Genomic DNA, 26,088 nt, shown 5'->3' on the forward strand with positions numbered 1-26,088 from the left:
TCATTGTTCCACTAATATGTTCCCCCGCTCAGTGAGTGTTGCTCTTCTGCACATCACCACCCCATGCCCTGCAACACACAATGAAGGGTGTCTTCTTCCATGTTTTGTTAGCACTTTATATGCATCACTGATGCCATAAGCAACATAAGACTTTAATTTTTTGTGTTTGTCAATCTCCTTGACTACTGATAAGCCCATCTGAAGCAGTGACTATATTCTATACATATTTGCACCCTTGGAGACTAGTAATGCCAGGTGCATACTCTCGCAGCAGTATATTAAATAGATAAGAGAAAGAATGAAAGAGTGAATGAATAAAGGAAATATTCCAAAGAATCCATCAAGAATAAGGACTCCAAAGTACAGTTAGGATGGCCTCTCTGATTCTAAGACACACATGGCCCCAGGATCTAGTCTATCTATTCCCATGAGTTTCAGAAGCAAAGCTTATCAAGTGAAGTTTCCACACACTTGAAAGGGAATCAATTACAGAGAAAGCTTATAATTAGATTGCCCCTGTAATTAACCAACACTCCACTGTCAAAGCAGTCTTCGCAGTTTAATGGGTTCAACCTCTTTAAAGCCAGAGGATGGTCTGAGGCTGCAGATTTCGAAATATAGTACATTCCTCTATCTTTAAATTGTCATGGTCATTTAGAATTAGAATCCATCCGGGTTCTAGACACCTCCTTATCACCTCAGCTAGTTGTCAGTAACAATTTTAATAACAATGATTATATACATCCCTGACACCATGGCTGATTATTGTAGTTGGAACTGCCCCAAAAGGCTGTTGTAAAGGTTGTTGCCCTCCCCAATTACACACACACACAGACCAAGTCTCTTGTGCAGGAGACCTCCTTCAGAACCCTATGTATGACTATGCAAGGATGTCTGGATGAGGGGCCACAGGTTAGGTCTGATCTCCAACCTCTCCACATGTCAAGCTATGTGCTAAGAGGTGGTATTGTGTGTGTGTGTGTGCATGTGTTCTTGTGTGTAGGTGACATTAGCTCTGTTTTAACAACTAGGCTCACACCCAATCAGGGTATGCTTGTTAAGGCCTTCATGGAAGATGATCAGTTTACAGGACTACTGGCTTTCCTTCCAGCCCTAGGATACTATTATTATCAGAACTTTAATTAGTGATACAATATAGTTATGCATGCTTGGTCAGGGCAGATTTCCCCACTACTAGATTTACTACTAATGATACCATATATACATTTTAAAAAATTTCTTATGAAGCCAAAGATTAACCACCCCTAATCTTTCAAAGAATATGCAGCTTGGGAAGATCCTGCCAGACTTCTCTTTCTCATTCTGCAAATACTGAAAGAGATATCTTCATACAAAGCTATCCCTGATATAGCAGATCCTGGGTTGAGATAAAATACTGATATCTTTGCTACGTAGTTATTTTTGTGAGTGCCTAATAAAAGTTAATCTTTAGAGTGCCTCAGTGAGATTGACTAAGGATAGATACTTTATCTCTGTCATGCTGATAAAAGAGAATTCAGCACACAGGGTCTGACTGTCTCGCCTAAGCTTCCTTGTCAAATCACTTGGGGACTGAGGACCAGAATCTGGGTCTTCAGGTTTTTACTCTATTGCTTGAGCTCATATAGCCTATTCAGGCCATATCTCCATGTCAGTTCTTCGGTTACTGAAAAGTGATTCAACCAACAGGGAGGAAAGGATTTTGCAAGTTTTCTGGAACATTGCAGTGGCCTTGGAAGGTAGAAATCTCTGATGTATTCTATCATTTATTCAAGATGGATGCTAAATCCATACAGCTTTTCCATTCTCTGAACTCAACATCTATATATTTAGTACTTGGTGTGTGATGTGATGGGGTGTACTTGCCTAGTAGAGTACAGAGGAGCAATCACAAAACATCCATCTTTTTGTGCAGAAAGCTTCCCTAGAATCAGAAATACCCAGAACATGAGACTGCGGAATTAACCAAAGTCTAGCAGCCTAATGTAGAGTTGCTTTGTATTTCATGTGTTATGTGTATAAACACACATGGATTGCATGTATAAATTAATTCAAAATAAACCCATTCCCAAAATTCTGTGACTTAACATAAATGTTTTCATTTTTTTATTTATACTCTGTTTGCTCTTATAAAACATTCAATAATAATAGGACAGTTATGTTAATTTCCATCACTGTTACAAAAATATCTGAAATAAGTTGTGAAATGTAAAAGTTTGTTTTTCTTCATGGTTTTGGAGGTTTCAGTTCCTGGTCAGTTAGCCCTATTGCTTTGGGGCCTGTAGTGAAGCAGAACATCATGACAGGTAGAGCAAAGCTACTCGCTTCATGGCCAGGAGGCAAAAGAGGAAGAAGAAACCAGGGCCTCATAATCTCCTTTGAAGGCATGTCCCCAGTGACCTCAAGACCTCCTACAAGGCTCCACCTCTTACAGTTTCCTCCCAATATCTCTGAGCTGGGAATCAAACCTTTAACTCGTGGACCTTTGAGGGACATTCCAAATCCAGACCACAGTCACGTTTAACCATGTGTGTCATGTTTTACTTTAATGTTTTATCCTCTACTAAATTCATTTATTTAAAATTTATTTTAAATAAATTTACTATTTAAAAATTGGTTGCTTCTTATTTGATGGAGTTTTATTAATTTCATATGCTCTTAAACACCTATTTTATTCAAGAAAAGAGAAAATACCAGCTTTATTGAAAGAGAACTATGCCTAATGTCAGGCTTAAGTTTACTATGGAGGAAATATACCTATATCTTGACTATCTCCATTCATATTAAAATTATATTTTAAACAAAAGTACAGTTCTCTGATTTCTTAAAATTAATTTTAAACTTTCAATTGGCTTAGAAATTAAAAGACCAAGAAGTAACATTATACAAATTGGAATGTGATAGTATTGATCAATTAACCCAAAGTAAAATTAAAAGTACCAAAATGAAAATTGTGTTTTCCTTCATAGACAGTTTTTTAAAATTAATATTTTAGTGATCATCTTCTAGCACAGTCAGGTGAGCTGACTTCAAGATCAATAAATAATATAATTTAAATGTTCTGTTTTATATTAAAGAAGCTTTCATTGTCTACATTAAGAGGTAGAGTACAAATATTCTGTACCTAATTGTCAAAAATTATTATTTTTCCTGCACATAATTCTTCTGTTTTAATAAATGTTTAAATAGTGTTTGCAGATAAAGAAGTTTTGAAGTAACTAAAATGAAAACATAACTTATCTGGCATTTAGGTTTATCCTCAACAGTTATCTGCAAGCCAGTCATAACTTCCCAGATGACCACTGGTGCCACTAGCAGACCCCTTTCCTGGTCCAACTCAAAATGCGCTCAAATGTGGACTCGAAGCAGCCCCACCTCCATAAAGCCAGTGTCCCCTCCAGATTTCCTTTGTTGTTGAACAGCCCCACCACCATTCCATCACCTAAGTCACAAGTCTGGGTGTCATCCTTTCCTCTTCTCACCCCTAAATCAAATCTAAGGGCTCTAGCACTTTCTTCCCAGTTCACTCCTCCATGCTTTCCCTCAACCACCGCCACCTCACTGTCACTATACTAGATCCCTGTATCATCTTTACTTGAAAAGTCACCAAAGGTCCCCAACCAACCCTTTTGCCAACAGGCTCACATATTTCCTACCACTCTTTGTTGCTGAACCATTCATTTGATCACATCACCCATCTATGAAAGTCCTTTCAACTACACTGGCATCCATTCCAGAATTTCAGGTGCACTCTCCTTTAAAAATTAATGTAGGTTGCTTGTTAAAAACACAGATTCCTAGACCCCACTAAAAGCCCTGATGAATCAGATTATCTAAGGATGAGGCCTGGGAATCTATACCTTAATACTTTATATGTGAACTTAAGGCACACTGAAGAGTGAAACACACTGGTCTCCAGAATAAGATATAATTTAGAAGGCCTACTTACCTGGCCTTCTCCTGTACAATCTTTACTAGATTTTGGAAAATTCTTCAAATTGCACCTGTATTTCCATGCCTCTGTCCTTCTTTAATGGTGTTCTCTCTGATTGGAATGCCTGTCATCTTATCCCCTGGCTAATCCTTGCTTATCTATCAAAATCCAGTTAAATGTTATTTCCTAGAAAGCAGTCCCCTGAGCCTCCAGGTCTGGGTTAGACAGCAACTCTTTCTCTGGTGGGGTAGGTTTCCTTGACTGTGTCCTGTTGATTTTTTAATTCCGAGGCCAAGCACAGAGCGTGCTCATGGGGATGCACAATACAGTCCTCCCCTCTCATCCATGGGGGAATACATTCAAAGACCCCAGTGGATTCACTCAGCCACAGATAGTACCAAACTGTTTACTGTGATATTTACCTGTATGTATACATATATGATAGTTAATAAATTATAAATTAGGCACTGTAAGAGATTAACAACAATAATTAATAATAAAATATAACAAAACAATAAAATAAAAGTTATGTGACATGTTCTCTACTCTCTGTCTTTCACAATAACTTATTGTACTGTACTCACCATCTTTGTGAAATGATACAATACCTATGAGATGCAATAAAGAGGAGTGAATGGCCTAGGCATTTGTGACATAGCATCGGCCATCACAAAAGGGATAGTCACAAGCACTGTGATGCTGTGTCAGTCAATCCAATAACCTGGTGGCTCTTGGTGACTGATGGGCAGATAGAGTATCCAGAGTGACTTACATGCCAGTTGGGACAGAACAGGATGGCGTGAGGTTTCGTCATGCTACTCTGAGGAAAGGGCAATTCACACTTGTAAATTGTTGGTTTCCGGAATTTTCCATTTAATATTTTCATACCATGGTTGAGCACAGATAACGGAAACCATGGAAAGCAAAACTAGAAAATAAAATGGGGGGCTACTGGACATATGGGATTGAGTGAAGAGCCACAGAACTACTTCACTTTTTAATTAGCCTTAATTAATGCTCTTGATTTGATTTAAACTTCTGAAAATTCCCGTAGATCATATAAGTAAAGCATTTTATCTGGGGTCTTTGAAGATGAAATTAACTTATTATGAAAATGTACTACTTTCCCCAAAACCAATTATTCTTGTGTAATCTATTCAAACTTCTGTCTGATTTAAAAAGAAAAAAAAATCAGATAAGAGGAACCAAGCAGAGTATGCCTTGGCAGGCAGACACACAGATCCCAGGCCTTTTTCTGCCCACACAAGTGTGCAACTTAGGAAGCACGACTTACTCTCTGTGGGCCTCAGTTTTTAATCCACAAAATGGCTAGATAGAACCTTAATCTTCCCCTATACCTCACTTTTATTATTGCAAACTAAAATGTACTCAATTAGCATTTTAGATCGTACTTAATATAATAAAAAAGCTATTTTGATAAATGATATATAGTAGAGTTTATCAAATATATGTGTATAATTCAATTTATTGTGGAAAACCTATTGATTCAATTTTACCATAATCTTAGACCAATATTACATTACCTCTTTCCTGCTTGTTTATACTATTTTGTTATGTGGGTTTGGATTTTTCTTTTATCAGTTAATTGCACAATTTGCATATTATATGAAATGATAGTAATATGTTATTCAAACTCATGAATTACATTATTATAATTGAAATGAATATAACAGCATTATTTCAGAAGATGACTTTCGTATTTGCCATGTGGTTTTAAAAGACATGAGAAAAAACTTGGAGGGTGGTACTTCACACCTACTTGTGTGACCTTGGACAAGTTTCTTAACCTCTCTGAGCATTATCAGTTTAGAAAACTGAAGCGTGCATCAAATGCTTCATTCCAAAGTCTTGAATAAATCTCTGCCCTTTGACAAGGAGAATAGAGATTTGTTTCCAAATTTTAATACTGGATTTTCTGCTTAAGAAATACCTTATATTATTGAGGTGGACATTATTCAATTAATGAAGATTATCTCATGAAAACAAAGACCATCACTTCCCATTGTTTAAAATTTTACAATAAAATGACCAAAATGGAAATTATAGCCTCAAACTAATTAATCAAATAAGTTGGTTGCAGTGAGAAGTATTTATATTTCATCTGTCTAATTTCTTTAGTCTCAAGGAAATTCACACACAGCTATATCAGAGGCAGGCTCTTTGTAAATGCCTTTGTTATACTCATTTAGAAAGCACTGGAGGAGGAAATTAATAATAAGTAAAAATGAGAAACTGGAACCTAAAGCTATGTTTCTACCTTAAATCACCGAAATTACCTTTTTGAAAATTTAGAATAAGATGTTCTCATAAGTCTGAGGGAGAGACCAGAAATTAAAACTTTAACTAGAGCCAGGAGCACTGTCTTATAGCAAGTTAGTAAAGTTAATATCTTGGGGCAGTGAAATTTTGGTGCTAATGCTGATTTACTAGAGAATAGAAAAAGCCTATCAAATGGGAGGAATATTTATACATTTATTCATGCATCCTTTAGTAAGCATGATTATATGAGTAAATCATTGTCTACACTAAAACCTAAACTCTCAGAAAATTGGAGTTCAAGTTATTTTCTTTATTCCCAACTGTGACCTAACCTGGCCTTATATAACCTACTTAATCCATTCCATGTCCTCATCCACAGCCTGTCAGACGCCGCCCCACTTAGTAATGGAGAAGGTTGTCACTCTTCCCTCTTGCTCCTCACTCCTCTGTGCACACAATTAAAATAGACACCGATCCACAGAGCAGGGAAAAATGGCTTCCTACTGTTGACCATCCACTCCTGACAGTGACACGGAGTTGGTTCCATAGATCTATGTGTCTCCAAAGACACCTTTAATAAAGTGAGACCCCAACTCCAGCCCTACTCTTCCAGACCACAAAGAAAACTAGATCAGACTGAATCTGCAGCAACCTCAGAGAGCCATCCTAGAGGCAGGGGGAGCCCTTTGAGAATCAGAGCAACTGGATGTCAGCAGATGAGACAGGCAGGCCTGGATGAGAGGTGTCTTGGAGCTGTCTAGATGTGGCACTGCAAGCCCTCTGTGAATCTGTGTGTGACCACTCTCCTGTTAGATGGAGCAAGGTCTCCAGCCAGCAAAAGTATTTCTCCCTCTAAAAACAGACCACAGGAAAGGCAGCTTTGGACATGGCTGCTAGCCACAAATATTAGCATCATCTTTAACCTGAATTTTGCACTGCAAAAAAAATCATATTTTGATTTATATCATAGTTGATATTTTTGTTGTCAAGTCAGAAAAACAGACCATATAACCAGCCAAGGCAGATGGTTAGTTATCTCTCATCCTCAGTAATTATTGATGAAAACAAGTTAGTGGTAAAGCAGTGGGAGCCTCCCAATGCTACCTTCAGTGTTAATGTCCTTCAGGATATTCTTACATGAGCTACACACTGGCCAAAATGGTTACATCACATTCAATGGCTATGGTAAACACAGGATTATCAGATGAGTGTGTAAGTGCCAACATAAAACTAATCATAACAATCTATATGTACGGTAATAATATCTGAACTAAAATAACATAAATGGGTTTTTTAGATTTCTACAAGGTATATGGTATGTAAATATATAATATCCCATGTACATTGCCTTTGGAGGGAAAGGGCATTTCAGTGCAATATATGTGTTCCATACAGTGCCTGACACACTATACAACCATAATAAATATAAATCACTGAAATCCAATTTGTTTTCTGGCCACACTCCCAGGAAGGCTTATCTGATTTCCAAACTGTGGGTGCTAAAATAAAATCTGAGAAACAGAGCAGAATAAGAAATAGATCTATTCCACATATCTGATACCACTCACCCCGAGTCCTCATGCTTCATCTTACTTCTTTTTAAAATTTTGAACTCTGATCCCTTTCTCTGAATCTGAACCTCTTCTGAAAGATACTTATCCAAGTCATGTTTATAGAAAGAAATATTCATTCATTTATTATCAAATATTTTCAGGCACCACCCTCTATATAGACCATCAGATTTAAACAAAACAATTGTCATTTGAGAATTTTCACAAGGCAATATAATTAAGGGTAAAGAGTCTGGAAAATAAGCATTTAAAATCTCTGGCTCCTTTGAGATGACTTACAGAAGTACAGCAATCAGTTTGAGTGTAAATTAGTACATCAGACACACAGCGCTTTGAATCAAGTATTGAAGAACAGTCCCCAGTCAAATAGAATACATTTTCTAAAAAGTCTTTATTGAAAATGGTAGCTTTGCTCATACTTCAAACTGACCACAGCTGTAAACACATTTAGGGATGTATAAAGGGAGATAAGTTTGCAAAAGCATTCTGGCTTGACTCAGTAATCCATATATTCTTTTTTTCCCTACTGTTATTGCACAGCCTCGATATTATGTGAGGAAAATATCATTTTTCCAAAACAGCAGAGAGAAAATCATAAAAGATAATGTCTATCTGGGGATAGACATTAGGTAAACGTTTAAGTTTGGTAAACAGCCATTTCAAGCTATTCATAAGTCAAAAATGTTGTGGCATAATGGTTCTTCCAGGCTCATTCAGGCCAAAAAAATAATTAGACTCAAATCCACAAACATCTTTTTTTATTTTGATCATGACAACAGTGACTTACCTATTATACTTACCTAGTATAAAATTTTTTATGGAAATGTAACTTCATGTACAAATATGACATGTTAATGAACATTACTCACTCTTTATGAAAAAATTAGTAATAAAATTTTGAGTTAAATATTTGCCTTCATGAATCATTAATTCTCTGTTTTTCAGAATTCCTGTGGAATTAATTGTCTTTATTAACAAAGCAAATGATCCAAAGCATAAATGGAAAAATACTTCTATTTATCAAAAACGTTCAGATATTGGTGCAGATAAATTCACTAAATCAATCAATCACAACCTTTAAGAATAATACTTCACAACTAAATATAGTACTTTCAATAGAAAATTGACAAAATTCACCCATAGTCCTTTGAGGCCTGGAAGCTCAGTGTCACTCACTTCAAGGGTGAAGGTCCAAGCTTGGTGTTTACTGAGAGCGTTGTCACCTCTTGAGCTAATCCTGTTCTGGCTGCACTACTTCTTTCAAGGCAGACACCAGCAAGAATTTTCTGTATTGCTTATTTCTGCATGGCAACCCAACCAGGTATATTTAAGGAAAAATTAAATAAGCAAATTGAAGGTCAGCTGGGGACAGGAGCTCTATGGTAGGACTTTGTCAATCTCACTTTTTAAAAGTTATAAGTTCCTCAAACACAGAAGCAGGATCATAAACATTCACTTACGTAGAGAGCTATATATAGATATATAAAACTCCTCGTAGCACTGAGCTGATACCTACAAAATAAGAAGTTAAACCGAAACATTATAACAGTACGCATTTATATAAAACTTTTAAATGCTATGATCTAACCATTAATCAAAGCCATTATTCTCCATGGTATGACCTGGCCAGATTCTCCTGGGGATAGGATCCACACACTAGGATAAAATTAGAGTTAAGGACAAAAAATATGGGGTATTGCATGTCAATGTTGGCGTTGTTACAGCACTGACTTTCTTGCTTTTTAAATGGAAAGGAAGGCTTTTTTCCTTGAATTAGTCATGCCCAATTACTGGACCTGACTCACTGTCAGTCATTATTTCTGTCTTTATAGATTTAAGCCCAAATATCCTATTATACCTATTTATAATTTCACATGATTATTCATTCTACTCTCACCCTTTTATTTTGAATATCTTCACTGAATACTTGTAATGTGCCAAAAGTCCAGAAAATCAGTCTGAATTTTTCCACCATTGCTGTCCATCCTTCCAACAAGTGTCTCCTCTAAGCTTGGCTTCCTCATCAGTAGTGAGATGATCAACACATAGAGAGGTCTGAGGTCCCCCAGGACTCTGGAGTTCTAGTTCATGAACATCTATTGCCATCCTGACTTCCTTTATTTTGTGAACGCACAGAAGTTCACGAAAATACTAAGGAAGAGTTCCCTAAAAATAGGCATCAGAGATGTTGCTGGTTTGGGTTTTTAATAATACAAGCAGTATTAATAATTAATAATTAATAATTCAATTATGAATGCCTCTATCACAAATGGAGTCCACAATTGGAAACTGTTTTCCTTCTGTTATAAGAACAGCATGACATCAGAATTAAAACACACACACGTCATTTTGAAGAAAGTACGTTTTCTGTCATGATTAAAACCTATGAGTTCATCCCCTAACTTGACAGAGGTAAGATCAGAACCCAGAAAATATGGCTCCAGAATCAACTCACTTGTGCACAATATTATTGAACTAGTGAGTTTTAAACATTTACTGAGTGTGAGCAGAAGAGGTACAAAGACGAATGAGGCCCCATTGCTGTCCTCAAGGGGTTTACAGAGCCAACTCATCTTTCAGCAAAGCATCTCTCTGGGGCTTTGCTGAGGCAGAAAACACAGTCCTTTCTGCCCAGAATCTCCCAGCACTTTGTCTGTTCCTTTCCCACAGCACCTTTACAAGCGTGTCACTGCTATTTGTATTTGTCTCTCAGTTCCCGTCCTCAAAAGGGAGGTACTACATTCAAGTTTATATTCTGTGTCAGTGCTGAATAAAGCAGTTTTGAAATAATGGAAGGAAGCACTGATGTTTCCATGTAGCAAGCATCTTATGGCAAGTGCCGTGCAAAGGTAAAATGAAAGCCTTTGGTGAAATAGCAACAATTGCAAGCTCAAAATCACTGTAATAAATCCCAATTCAGATTTCAGGTTTGTTTGTGTGTTTTGTGTTCTTTTTCCCCCTCTCTACCAGAAGGAAAAAATTATTTAGTGGAAAAGGGTTTGCCTTATGTTTTCAGTAAGCATGTATAAAATAGAGTACATTTTTACTTTGCATTTTAAAAACTATCTTATACGACTTAAGAGTTAAACTTTTGTTAAAGCCAATTAATTCTTAGGATTTATTTTGTCCTTTTTATAAACCAGTTCCCAGATTTAAATTTTAGACATGCTATCTGGAAACTATAGCCTCTAGGCCTATTTTTAAAGTTTTAATTAAAGTAATAGTTCCACTTGCTTATAATTTGGGAATTCTATGTCTGCATTCTTTGCCTTTGCTTAGTACTAAAGTCATATGCATTGGACCTGTCCCTTAACTAAAGTCCAGGATTGAGAAGAGTGGATCCTTCCTCAGCTACTAGTTTCCTAATAGAGACCTGCTGACATGTCACAGGAAACAAAAAATACATTTCATTAATTTTCATCCTGCCCTCAGACACTTCAAGGGCATGAGCTTGGATGAATTCTCTAATTTCTCAGCCACTGGTGCCAAGACTTCTCGGTGCCATCAGTCCACATTGGGAGCTCTGAAGTTCACAATGGAATATGACAAATATGCTTGCTAAGGAAGTTCAGAAAAATTTAAAAAGGCAATTACAAATTAAAATTAATTTTTTTCCCTAGTCACAAAAGTCTTACATGTTTTTTGTAGAAAATTTGGATGATAAAGAAAGAAGTTTATAAATGATTTACAATACAATCATTATTAATATTTTCCTCCAGTTATTTTTCCTGATACAAGTTTCTGTCCAATTTTCTGAATACCCTCAGGGAACCAAGAGATATGAATTATATTGTATTCCTATTGCATGAATAATAATCATACTAGCTACATTTTATTGGATGCTTTCTATATGCCAGGAGTTCTACTAAGCCTGTCACATACATTATGGAACCTGAGTCGTCTTTGAGTTCTAAAGCAACACTTTGAGTTCCAAGCTGTGGTTGAAGACACGTTGAATCAAGATTAATGGAGCCCTTAATCCTAAATAACCTGAATATTATGGAAAATAAGTATTCAAATGGAAAATTAAAGATTAAGACATTGATTTAAAGAGTTAGTTTTGTAATAAAAAAATCCAAACATAGTAAACTGTGTATTGTTATTGCCCAAATATGCTCATTTCCATCACTTTAACTTACTTGAGATTTAATTTGGGCATGAGAAATATAAAGGTTTTGAGACTGTTAAACACCTATGCATGCACACATATAGAGACTTATAGGTGTTGCATTTAATGCTTTAACATCACGAAATGTGTCGTGCATAATGCATTGCTGTGGCATTTTCATTACTAAAAACCAATCTTTTGTAGTTTTGCATTTGTATAAAGTCTTTCATGAATGTTTAATTTTACAAAAAATAAACACCAATTTACTCAAGAGAACAAAACTGATCATTTTTCCTAAAATGAAAACAATCTAGGAAAAAATACACTATGAAAACTACAGAAAGCTCAATTGAGAACCATTAGCAGTTACTTACTGAAGATTGCTGAATAATTAAAAGGAAAAAAATCCTTTGTAACATAATTGTGAATAGAATTCTATTATTTTTAATAATAAAAATGGAATGAATACTTGATTTTTCAATGTGATTTGGAGATGTGATTTTTTTAAATCAACTCTGCATCCCAAATAGTTTGATCACATAGGCTATTGCAAAGATATACTAGATTAAAAACATTAGAAAGGATTAATACAGATAATTTAATTTATTCTTTCCATGTATGTGTGTGTGTGTGTGTGTGTGTATATATATATATATACATATATATTCATTCCATAAAATGAGTATCAGCAACTTTTTAATTTCCTCCCTATTGTTAAAATTCAATCATCTTATGTTCTTGCATTATTAAGTAAAGTATGTTAAACATACATCCCTTTTTTTATCATACTTAGATCAGGGTCAATATTTTATACATTAATTCTCCTAGCTGACTGCTGTAATTATGCAGTTCTTCTAAAGAACATCTTGAGTTAACTTGTACTGACTCCAAGATAAAAATTAACAGTTTGAAGTTGTTTCTTTCCTTTTTTAAAAAATAAAATCCCTATTGTCATTTTATTGTAACAAACAAAAGCGAGTGTATAAAAATACTCCAGTTAATTGAGTTTTGTTTATGTTAGGGTCCAGGAACTCTAAATGGATCATGGTTGATAGACACTAGCATTAACATATAGCTAAGGTAAAGTATATGCTATGGTAAGATTTACAGATAAATTAAATTGGGAACCCTTTTCCTCCTTGCTTATCTCAGAGTAGTGTTTAAAAGTCTAATTACAGATCCTATCACTACTCTGTGAGGGGTATTTGCCAATCCTGGGTCAGATGGGATTATGATGATAAAGCCATTTAGGGATTAAGTTATTTTAGGCTCCACCATTCCTTTCCACTAGACAAATTGCCATGAGATGATAAGAGGAGGAAATAAAATTAAGGGGCAAGATTGTTTTCTTTCTGTCAGAATGCCAGTTACCAAGTTGGATATTGAACTTTATGGTTTCTCCACAGACAGGCAGTGCTCAGAAATTGTGCTCATCGTCATTCTTGCCTTTCAGAATTCAGCGTCTGGTTGCTTCCTGCCTTTGAAAAATTCTTGCTTTTTCAGTCTTCTAGAGTTTAAAAATATAGCCCTTTAAATGTGATCTGTTGTCATTTCTTTTTAAAGGATTAAAAGATGGGGAGAGAGGAAAGGATGAAAGAGTGAATGAGAGAGTTCACTGTCTAGGTCATGGGGTAGAACACTGCATTAGCAAACTTTATCTCATTTGTATTCAAAATCAAATATTCTGTTCCTTTTAAATTAACTTAAGGGGCTGGGTCTGTGGCTCAGAGGTAGAGCGCTCACCTACCATGTGTGAGGCACTGGGTTCAATCCTCAGTACCACATAAAAATAAAATGAAGATATTGTGTCCACCTATAACTAAAAATAAATATTAAAAAAATAAAATTAATTAATTAATTTAAGCAACTTATCACAAAGACCCACTGAACAACGCTCTTTGTAATTTCCTATAAAGGCAAAAGATGGGGAAGAAAGAAATGGCCGTATTCTCAAGCTTGGCAACTTGTGAACGATCAAGTATCTTAGTAACCATAAGTCACATGCATTTCCCCAGTCGTCATCCCAGGAGGAGGACACTCCTGTTTTCTTACAATATAGCTTACACTGCCCTTTTTGGTAATTAGTGTAATTTGACACATTTTAAGATAATGATGCCACCTGCTCTGAAAAGCTACATCACCATTAATGCTTAGAAGCTGTTCTCTCAGCAACTAAAAGATTTGAAGGAACTCATAATCCAACTTTGTGAAGTTGCATTTTCCAGAGAACATTTAGAATCATCAAAATTTGGATTTCAAAAATACACCATAATTGACAATAAACCTTATTTTCAGGTGGAGATCTCCAGGGCAATTTTTCAAGGTGTAATAACATTGTGTAATTCAGAGGATAGTGATGGAAAGGCAGTTGGTGTGCATGGCTGCAGATTTTTATTTTCCTGAGCTCTGTGTGAAATGCTCTCACACTTAGGTCTATTTATATGGCACACCTTGCCCAAGGTCATATGAGCCAATTGGAAAACCTTGTATCTGAAAGACAGGTTTCCTAATGACTAATGCCCTTTCTACTACTTCTTGCCCATTGTCTTTTGTAACTTAGTTCATTTCATAGATGAGACTAAGAATAAATAATGTTAAAGAGTAAATTTTTAAAATAGTTCAGTGAATCACACAAAATTAATAACAGTGCCACCAAATGTGTGCAAGAAAAAGTGGACAGGGCAATGGGATGTGGCAAAGATGATAAGAACAGCTATGGTGAAGATTTTAATGCAATGACAGTTTTCTACAGATAAAAGAACATGATTGATATCAGATGAGAAAGAAGTTACTGAAGACAGTTTTAGTTGTCTTTTAATTCCATTTGCCCTCAAAGTAAATGAACAAGGAGAAACTATTAGTTGTTGAGTCATTCAATAAACCATTCCTACCATTCAGTTTTCCCTCTCTAGAGTAATTTATATATTTTTTCAGTGGACGATAAATGTAAAGGATAAAACAAGGTTTTTCAATCTTGGCACTATTAATATTTTAGGACAGATTTTGTTGTTGTGGGGGAGGCACATCCTGTACACTGTAGGTTTTTGCAGCCTCCCTGTTATCCACCCACTGGATACCACTAATTTCTTCCCAGTCCTGACAATAAAAATATCTCTAAACATCGCCAAATATCTCAGGGGTGAGGGCATTAAATCACACCTGTGGAGGACCACTGAAGTAAGCAACCATTTTTTTCAACATTTACTATTTATTATTCAGGCACATAGAAATGAACTAAACAAGGCCTTTGCTCTCATAGACATTACATTTTAGAGAGGGAGACAGAAAATTAAGACTAAACTATACATTGTAGTGACATGTGTTGAAAATGTCCAGTATGGACATAAAAGGTGCTGTAGATAGACTATGCATGGCGATGCACACCTGCAATTCCACAACTCTGTAGGCTGCGGCAGAAGGATTGCAAGTTCAAGGCCAGCCTGGGCAATTCAGTGAAACCCTTTCTCAAAATAAAAAATAAAAAGGCTGGAGATAGAGCTCTAGGTTCAATCACCAGTCGTGAAGAAAAAGAAAAAAAAAAGAGAAAGAAGGAAGGCAGGAAGTCCTCTGCCAGGTGGGATGGCAAAAGTCTGTAATCCCAGTGGCTCAGAAGGCTGAGGACAGAGGATCGCAAACTGAAAGCCAGCCTCAGCAATTGAGGAAGGCCCTAAGCAACCTAGTGAGACCCTGACTCAAAATAAAAAGTAAAAAAGGGCTAGGGATGTGACTCAGTGGTTGAGTCATACAGGTTCAATCCCTGGTACCAAACCAAAACCAAACAACAACAAAAATATATATATAAAAAAGTAAAAAAATAACCATTTCTCTGGAAGATGCTTTTGAGCAGAAACCTGAGGAAAGTCATGAACGCCTGGAGCTCCAGGATTTCAGATGGATGGAATAGCAAGTTGAAGGTCCTGAGGCAGGGACATTTGGAGTGTCTGGGAGTAGCAAGAAGACAGTTGTTGGTCTAGCTGGGAGAGTAGGGTGAAAAGAGCAAGATTGGAGAAAAGTCATGCAGAATTTTAGATCAGCCCTGTACAACAGATATTCCTGACACAATGAAAATGCTCTATGTATTGTACTGCCCCAAAACAATAATCCTCGGGTACCACGTGGCTGTTGAGTCTTGGCAATATGGCTCTGGTGACTGAGAAATTGAACTTTTAGAAATATTTTTAATTGATCCATACTAATTGCATATGTCTATTGGATACAACGTGACATTTTAATACATGTGGGTAATGTGTAATGATCAGCCCAGGTTAATCAGCGTGTCTGTCATTTATCATTTCTTTGTGTTAGAAACATTCAAAATGAAAAACTGAACTTAATTTTAATTAACTGAACTTAATTTATTGAAATGTACATAAACAGATAGTCAGCTACTATGCAGGTCTTGATCACAAGGACTTTGAATTTTAATCAAGATAAGATGGAAAACCACCATAATATTTTGATCGGAAGACAGACATGATCTTTTTAGCTTTAAGAGAACAGTAAAATTATAAAATTTCTCCCAATTTTAGGAGATCAGATCTAAATCCAGTAGAAACCTGAACTAAATACTCGTGCTGGGCTCCTGGGGTCTTCTATTTCTCTGGTCCTTATAGAAAAATTTCCTCTGTTTTTATTTTTTAAACTTTTGTTTGCTTGTTTGACTACTTACATTTGTGGAACTGTGCACGTATTTTTCTTGAAGAAAGATGAATATGATCTTACAAATGTTAAGAGAATAGGTAGGCATAATCTCCATTAATTAATGTTTGGGAAAAAATAATTCATTAAATTATTGTGCCTTATAATATAGAACTAAACATTAAAGAATATGTTAAGGAAGGTGATATGAAAACACCCTCACACACACCTAATACAATGTAATAAATTAATTCATAAGGAAATGTAGACCATCAGTAATTATGGCCAAGAATGTCATGAAGAAGTGAGTATAAATATATAAAGGTTAAATTGATGAATGGGAAATGAATTATTTAAAAACCATCCCTTAATATGAATTGTGGTGCATTCTGCTGATATATATATATATATATATATATATATATATATATATATATATATATATATATATATATATTTAAACCCATCCCTTAACCAATTGGAAATAGCAACAATGAGTAAAATTATCATTTCTTCATCAAAATCATTTTTATACATAACACAATGAGATTTAACTTTGGCAATTATTTATTTAATCTAAGGCATGCAAAGAAATTAATCAAAACATCTGATTCTAAAAGTCAGCTATTTAAGTTAAATAAAAAAGCAAGAGGAATGATATCAAAAAAGACTAATTATTGGTAAATGTGATTTTAGATTTTCTTCCCACTTTAAAAATTCTCCTTCCCAGTGCCTCTCACCCATCTTCCTCTAACTTTGATACTTTTCAAGGACACAGGTTGTTTCCCTTCTACAGATTTAAGACCTGCTCTCGTCCTTGTGTATTTCTTCACTGCTGAAGGGATTGGGCTTATGCACCATTGTAACAAAAATAATTAATTAATCAGGAAGTAAGTAGTGAAGGAAATATAAGACCTTGGTATGAATGGCAATGAGGCTGCTGAAGCAATTAATTAAAAATGTCATAGACTGCCATCAAGGGAAGGATCAGCAATTAAAGCAGAGAGGTTTTGTTAATTACTCAAGGTTGAAGCACAGAACAACCTCAAAGCAATGAATCCATTAAAGAGTATTATTGCAGTGAAAAACCGGATAATTTTTTGTGTCATTGATGGAAGTTGTACTAAAAAATCTTGAAGTAACAACAATAGCAGGAGGCTTCTACAAGATAAACATAGTAAGAAGGATGCCCTTCCTTATGCACAGATATTTTATGTCTAATAATGACATATCACATTTGTAAAAACTTCAATTTTGAATGGATAGGAAGGAAGACATTCCTTTTTTAGGAGTAAAATAAGATTCATCAATTCATTTACAATTAGCTATTTTCAGTTTTAATATTTCTGTTCTAAGAAGTCCTGATTTAATGAAAAGTAATTAATTATAAGTTCACCATTCTCTAAGCTATGTTTAATACATTCTTTTTCAATCAGAAAAATTATACATTCCTGTTATATATCATGAGGGGAAAAAAGTCACTGTTTTATGTTTTAGCATTAATATGATAATAAAAAAGTGTTCCTGAATTAAATATTTATTTTGAAAAGTTTTTAAAACACCTCAGACAGATTTTGTGGAGTAACTTTAAAGTAATGTACTCCTGGGGCTAGCGGTAGAGCGTTCCCCTTGCACGTGGAGACCCTGGGTTCCAGCCTCAGCATCACAAAGAAATAAATAAGTGAAATAAAGGTATTGTGTCCAACTACAATTAAAAAATAAACATTTAAAAAAGTAATGTACTCTAAATTCCACATTTATATAAATACTGACCAAAATTTTAACTTGTCAGGTTAATATGAAGTGCCTAATATGAAGTTTTAACTAATGCTAGTCTGTAGTTCACATTTCTTTTATTCAAATTTTCACTAGATGATCCAGATCAAACAGTCAATAAAGGCAAACAGATATTCTGCTTTACCTACATCACTGATGTTAAAATCTGATTGCATAAAAAGCCCACCCACAGCGCTAGGGAAAGTACAGCTCCCTGGGTCCCCTCCCATCAACATATTACAACCTGGGTGCAGCCCAGGAATGTTATTGTTAAACAAAAATCCAAACAGTTCTGATACAGCAAGGCTTTTGAAGTTCTGAAAAACAAAGCAGGTTAGATAGCTCAATACCACATTTTTTCACGTATTTAATTTGGTAAGGATTTGGATCCCCGTGTATACCCAATACTATTCCATTCATATTAATATGCCCAGTTGATTGATGTTATCTCAATATTTTGTGTAACAGATACAGTTCTCTTTAGCTTGACCAAAAAGCTTTAACTGAAATTCGAGGCTACATTCCATCTCATTTCCAAAGTTTATCCAATGATAACCAGATAGTAAATATTCTTTAATAATAACTAAATTTGACTTGTATATCATGAGGACAAAACTGTGAAAATTCAATTTTCCAATATTTTATTAAATTTGATCAGCACTGAAGCCAGCAACAGAGACCTCTCAGCATTAAGGATCATAGAAACTTGCTGGTAAGTATACACAGAATTTAATTTTCCAACCAAGATATTTTTTTAGTCAGGTCAAGAGGGGGTATAAAAAATTATAGGATGAGGGGCCGGGGTTGTGGCTTAATTAGAGTGCTTGCCTAGGACGTGTGAGGCCCTGGGTTAGATTTCAGCACCACATGTAAATATATGAATAAAATAAAGGTGCATCAACAATCAAAAAATTTAAAAAAATTTTAGGATGAACTTTCTGAACTCTTATTAGTCAAATAATATTACTCCATAGTTAGAAAAGGCCACTCTTTCTTCAGAACTGTTAACAGTCAGATCCCTTGGGGGAGGGGTGAATATAAGATGTGCTGTGTGGATGGTCAGAGGAGATACTGATGGGATGAAAGCCATTGGCAGTGGCCCCTGAAGCGTTTCCTCACATGCCTCATTTCCAAGTTCAAATCACTGCTGGGTAAATCCACTCATTTGTGTGACACAATTCTATGGGACTTGAAGGACTTTAATTACTCTTTTAATATCATGGAATAGCCACAGGAAGCCAAAGTAATCTTTTAAGGAACATTAGGTAAGATGTAATTATTATATAGTTGATTTTTGTTCTTCTTGGAAAACTTTTAGGTTAATTTATGACATTTTTATATAAAATAAATAAAAATCTTTTCTAAATTGAAAAACAGTTGTATATGAAATCTAATTTTGAATCAAAACCCCAAGGTTCTGGAGCTTTTACATGTGTGAATTAAAATCTATTTTTATTTTTATTGTCTTTTAAATAAAATTTATGGAAGCTTTTTTCTTTTTTTTTTTCCCTTTCCTTTTTTAGTGCCAAGGCTGAGGCCACATAAGTTAGACAATCTTTTTAAAAACCTAACATACTGCTCATTCGGTAACACCTAAGTAAGCATGGGACATAATACAAATTGTTCTGATAATGGATTAAAACCCAGATGTTTTCTGTGTTCTGTATGATAGAATAGAGTGAGCTAAGCTCTCTTTAGAGACTGGTTTCTGAGTCAGCTTGTTTATAGAGCAGCTAAGACTTCAGGTTTTATTTAGAAAAGTCTCAATAGAGTATTTGAAGCCAGGCCCCCAATCCTCACCTGAATTTTGTCAGTTTACACATCTCCTAATAGCCCAAAATGGATTTGATTTATATCACTCTCCTCTCTGGAAAGAGAAGCTCCTGGGTCTCATCTATCATAAATTTCTTTCCTATGATATGAGGATTTATCTAAAAGTAATTTTTAATATTCCCTCCAGATTTAACATGCTATGAAAAAATAAGATAATTTAGATCTTTATGGGGCTTTCTGTATTTCTGTTGCAAGTATTTTCTGATTTAGCCAAATTATCAACTAGACTTATCAATTTTTCCTGAAGGAAGAGATTTATGTTTGCCATTCTCTTGGTCTCATACAAAACACTATTTCTCAGGTAGTCTCACCATAATTCTTGGGCAGCTGAATTTCAAACAGTAGTTAAAAGCAAAGAAAATGTATTTCTTGATGAAAAAATTAAGAATACGCACTGTTAGACCAGGACGCAAGAAAAGACCACTGACTCCAATTAAAATCAAATTAAAGCAAGCTAATTATTTCGACCGGCCCGGCTGCCTCTCCCACCCAAAATAGCGAAAACAAGACAGCAGCCACAGCTTTCCTGCAGCCCAGCTTTATTGCCCAGAAAGTTACACAAAGGGGGGTTACAGATAACAAAACTCTGATGAGCGTAACACAAATGGTAGTTTGCATTTTTACTGGCCCCGACATCAGAATTTATGAAGGTCATTAGAACCTCAGAAAGGGTCGTTATCTAGCCAGGGAAGGCCAAGATTGATGAGGCGTCACTAAAGTTTCAGAGAGGGCTGCTATCTGGTCAGAGAGCCAGGCATGGGTGAGTTCAAGGCATGGGCAGGCATTCCAAGCAGGTTCAGAATTTGCAGTAATTTATAGTAAAGCTGAAATTATCTTTTCATGGCTTTGTGGTGAGATGGCTCCCGATTTTAAGAGGGAATCAGACTGGGTCTATCACGCACCCCAAAAGGATTATATCAATAGACAAATAATAGATTTGAAAAAATATTTGCAACCCATGGACAAAGAGTTAACAGTAATGCTATGCAAATGTTTTCACAATTGCCAATAAACAGGCTAAGGACCCAAGAGGAGAATACAAGTGAGGAGATTCTGGAGAAATGGAGTTTCTTTTTCTTTTTTTTTTCTTTTTTTCATATTTTTAAATTTTTTTATTCTAATTAGTTATATATGACCGAAGAATGCTACTCAATTCATATAACACAAATAGAGAACATTTTTCATGTCTCTGGCTGATCACAAAGTAGAGTCACACCATTCATGTTTTCATACATGGACTTAGGGTAATGGTGTGCAACTCATTCCACTGTCTTTCCTACCCTCCTGCCCATCCCTACCCGTCTCTCCCCTTTTCCCTTTCTAAAGTTCATCTATTCCTCCCACGCTCCCCCACCCCATCCCCATTATGAATCAGCATCCTTATATCAGAGAAGACACTTGGTATTTGTTTATTTCGGGATTGGCTTACTTCACTTAGCATTATATTCTCCAACTCCATATTTACCTGCAAATGCCAAGATTTTATTCTTCTTAATGCTGATAATATTCCATTGTGTGTATATACCACATTTTCTTTATCCATTCATCTACTGAAGGGAATCTAGGTTGGATCCACAATTTAGCTATTGTGAATTGTGCTGCTATAAACACTGATATGGCTGTGTCCCTGTAGTATACTATTTTAAGTCCTTTGAGTATAAACCAAAAAGTGGGATAGCTGGGTTAAATGGTGGTTCCATTCCCAGTTTTAGAGAAAAATGGATTTTCTAGAGAAAAAGTCCAAATAATCATCAAACACCTAAAATGATGTTAAATTTGGAAATACAATGAACAATATCACTTTGCTCTCATTAGACCCCCAAAAGTTGTTTTGTTGTTATTGTTTTAAAGCAGTAATGCTAATTGCTGACAACAACAACAAGATGGATAAAATGCATAACTATATATTGCAGGCAACCTGGCTACATTGTGTAATAATTTTAAAGTGAAAAGTGTGTACATTCCTCTGCTCAGTAATCTCACCCTTAGATGTCTTTCCCATGGAATGGAAACAATCAGAACTTAAGAAAATATGTGCAAAGATGCCAATTGCAACATTGTTCAGTGTTGGGAGAAAAATAAAACCAAGGGAATTTCCACATTTAAAAATGTTTGAAAAGGTATATCCATACTTAGAATAATATACAGGTATTAAAATGAAATGGAACTATAAAACTTGACTTAGGTTATTGTTTATTAAATAGTTGAGAAAAATAAAGACATGAAGAAGGCAGTGTAATATTGTACTAGTTGTAAAATCGTGACAATCATACCAATGTAAGCATGTATATTGGTAAAGCTGCTTCACTGTAACTATGTGTCTGATTATGACTATGAATGGAATAAATATTTATTAATTGTTAATTATGCACAAATGGATAGAGTATGTGTTTGAGTAGGAGGCCGAGGCAAGCAACAACAATAACACCAAGTAGCATATATGATAGGATCCTATCAAAGATTTTATGTTAAAGTACATATGTACCTACAAGATATGCATAAAATATGTAATTGAAATAATTAAAATGTAATAGTTTCAAATAAAACTCACAGTTCATTAGCTGAAAACACAATGAAAAATAAATGTAATTCAGACTATTTACTGACCCCTTATTCAGAGGGTGACATTGGTTTAGGTACATAATTATGGTTTGAAGCTTTATTTTATGAGCAATGACAACACTGAAAAGGTTGTTTTTGTTTTTGTTTGACACATTCGCAAAGAGTTCTTTCACCAGGTTTGTTTTTCTCCAAGAGAGGGGTGGATCTGAATGAAAATAGAGGAGTAATTCAGAGGCCAGGGAGAAATGCTGTGACACCTTTCCCTGGAAGTGAGTAAGTCGTCCCCACAGCCTGAAGCCATCATGCTAGAAGCTGGCAAAGGTCTATCCCAAGGTCAGAATCCAAGTCAATCATCTTTTGGTGTGCAAGAAACCATCCAAAAAATGTAGTAGCTCAAAACCTCAAATATCTGTTATTTCCCATTTATCTTTAGTTGGCTGGCCAACTAAAGTCTAGACTTCAAAGTCTAGACAGTCTAGACTAGAAGACTAGCCCAGCTAGTGGCTAGATGGTCTTAGATGGCCTTAGTCACCTGCATGGCAGCGGACATGCAGGACAACAATAAAATTCTCCAAAAACCTGTCACTGGGTGGGGTGGCACATGCCTGTAATCCCAGTGGTTCCGCAGGCTGAGGCAGGAGGATCATGAATTCAAAGCCAGCCTCAGCAATGGCAAGGCACTGAGCAACTCAGTGTGACCCTTTTCTAAATAAAATACAAAATAGGGCTGGGGATGTGGCTCAGTGGTCGAGTGCCCTGAGTTCAATCCCCAGTACCAAAAAAAAAAAAAAAAAAAAAACTAACTGTCCATCAGTAGGAAAAACTATTTAAAATGATGTTACAGAAGTACACATATTTACAGGAAAGAAGCTCATAATATAGAAAATTAAAATTAGGTTATAAAATGGCATATACACAATGATCTCTTTTAAAAATCATTTTTAGGGGCAGGGGTTGTGGCTCAGTGGTAGAGCACTTGCCTAGCATGTGTGAGACACTGGATTCTATCCTTAGCACCACTTAAGAATAAATAAAATAAAGGTATTGTGTCCGTTTACAACTAAAAAAGAAAAGAAGAAGAAAAATCATTTTTGTATCCATCAAAAACTCAATAGAAAGATAAGAAAAGATATGAGTAAACACTTCACCAAAGAACTTGTACAAATTGACAGCCAACTTGTGAACTATATGCTCAAGCTCACTAGTAATAAGAGAAATAGAATTGAAGAACAAATACTTATATAAATACTGGAAGAACATGTGAGTAGTGAGCTCCAGTTGCAGTTTTATCAATTTATATGTCTTTATCTTACCTATATTTCTAAAATAAATATGTGTCACTGTTGTAATAACAAGGGAAGCTACTTTTTCCATTTTTTATTGATGCATTATAATTATGTATAATGGTGGGACTTGTTTTTACATATTCATACATGCATATGGATGTAACAATATAATTTGACCAAAAATCATTCCCCAGTATTTTCCCTCTCCCTCCCCCTGGTCCCTTTCCTCTACTAATATTCCTTCAACTTTCATGAAATAACCCCACCTTTCTTTTCCTTTCACTTCTCTAACTTCCACATATGAGAGAAAACATATTACCCTTGACCTTCTGAGTTTGGCTTATTTCACTTAACACAAGGTTCTCAAGTTCTATTCTTTTTGCTGCGAATGACATAATTTCATTCTTCTTTGTGACTGAATAAAACTACATTGTGTATATATACCACATTTTTAAAAAAAAAAAAATCCATTCATCCATTGATGGACACCTAGGCTGGTTCCATAGTTTGGCTATTGTGAATTGTGCTGCTATAAACATGGGTATGCATGTTTCACTATAGTAGGCTGACTTTAATTCTTTAGGATAAATACCAAGGAGTGATACTTATTTGGCTGAGTCCTGTGGTGGTTCCATTCCTTGTCTTTTGAGTAACCTCCATACTGATGTCAATAGTGGTTGTACTAGATTACAATCCCACCAACAGTGTAGAAGTATTTCTTTTCTCCCTATCTTCACTGGCATTTACTATCTTTCGTACCTTAATGGCTGCCATTCTAACTGGAGTAAGATGAAATCTCAGTGTAGTTTTGACTTGCATTTCCCTAATTGCTAAAGATGCTGAATATTTTTTTCATGTTTTTGTTGATTGTGTGTATTTCCTTTTGACAAGTGTCTGTTTGATCTATTTGCCTGTTTATTAATTGAATTTTTTATGTTGTTTTTTGAGTTCCTTATATATTCTGGATATTAATCCTCTGTCAAGAGTAACTTGCAAAGGCATTCTCCCATTCTGTAGATTCTCCCCTCACATCCTAGTTGTTATCCAAACGTAATAGATGTAATCATACAATCCTTTAATTAAATCTTATTTGTCATCACTTAAGAAACGGTTTAAGAATCATATCAAATGAAATCTTCTGAAATAATCCCATCCCACATTCTTCTTACTGATTTTCAACATTCTTATGCATGTATATTCTATTCCACATAGTTGAATGCCTGTTCTCTTTTTTAAATTTTTTTATTTATTCTTTTTAGTTATATAAAACAGTAGAGTGTATTTGACATATTATGCATATTATGCATACATGGAGTATAAATTCCCATTTCTGTGGTTGTAGATACTGTGGAGTTCCACTAGTCGTGTTCTCATATATTAACATAGTAAATTTATGTCTGATTCCTTCTACTGTCTTTCCTGTTCTCATCTCCCTCCCTTCCCTCCATTCCCCTTTGTCTAATCCAATGAATTCCTATTCTTCCCCTCCCACCCCCTTCTTATGCGTTAGCATCTGCATATTAGAGAGAACATTTTGCCTTTGGTTTTTTGAGATTGACTTATTTCACTTAGCATGATAGTCTCCCCATTTACCGGCAAATGCCATAATTTCATTCTTTTTTATGGATGAGTAATATTCCATTGTATATATTTACCAAATCTTAATCCATTCATCTGTTGAAGGGTACCTAGATCAGTTCCATAGCTTAGCTATTGTGAATTTAGTTGCTATAAATGCTTTATGTGGCTGCATCACTGTAGTATGCTGATTTTAAGTCCTTTGGGTATATGCCAAGAGTGGGATAATAGGGTCAAATGGTCATTCCAGTCCAAGTTTTCTAAGAATCTCCATACTACTTTCCATAGTGGTTTCACCATTAAAAAAAAAATTGTAGTTGTTGATGGACATCATGCCTTTATTTTATTTGCTTTTTTGTAATGTGGTGCTAAGAATCCAACCCAGTACCATACATGCTAAGCAAGCACTCTGCCACTGAGCTACAGCCCAGCCCATGATTGCACCAGTTTTTAATGTCTGTTCTTTAATTGCTTAATTTGGGGAAATTTTTATTTATTCAACACATCATTATTGAGGATCTG

Source organism: Marmota flaviventris, chromosome 8, assembly GCF_047511675.1.
Source record: "Marmota flaviventris isolate mMarFla1 chromosome 8, mMarFla1.hap1, whole genome shotgun sequence".
Lineage (NCBI taxonomy): Eukaryota > Metazoa > Chordata > Mammalia > Rodentia > Sciuridae > Marmota > Marmota flaviventris.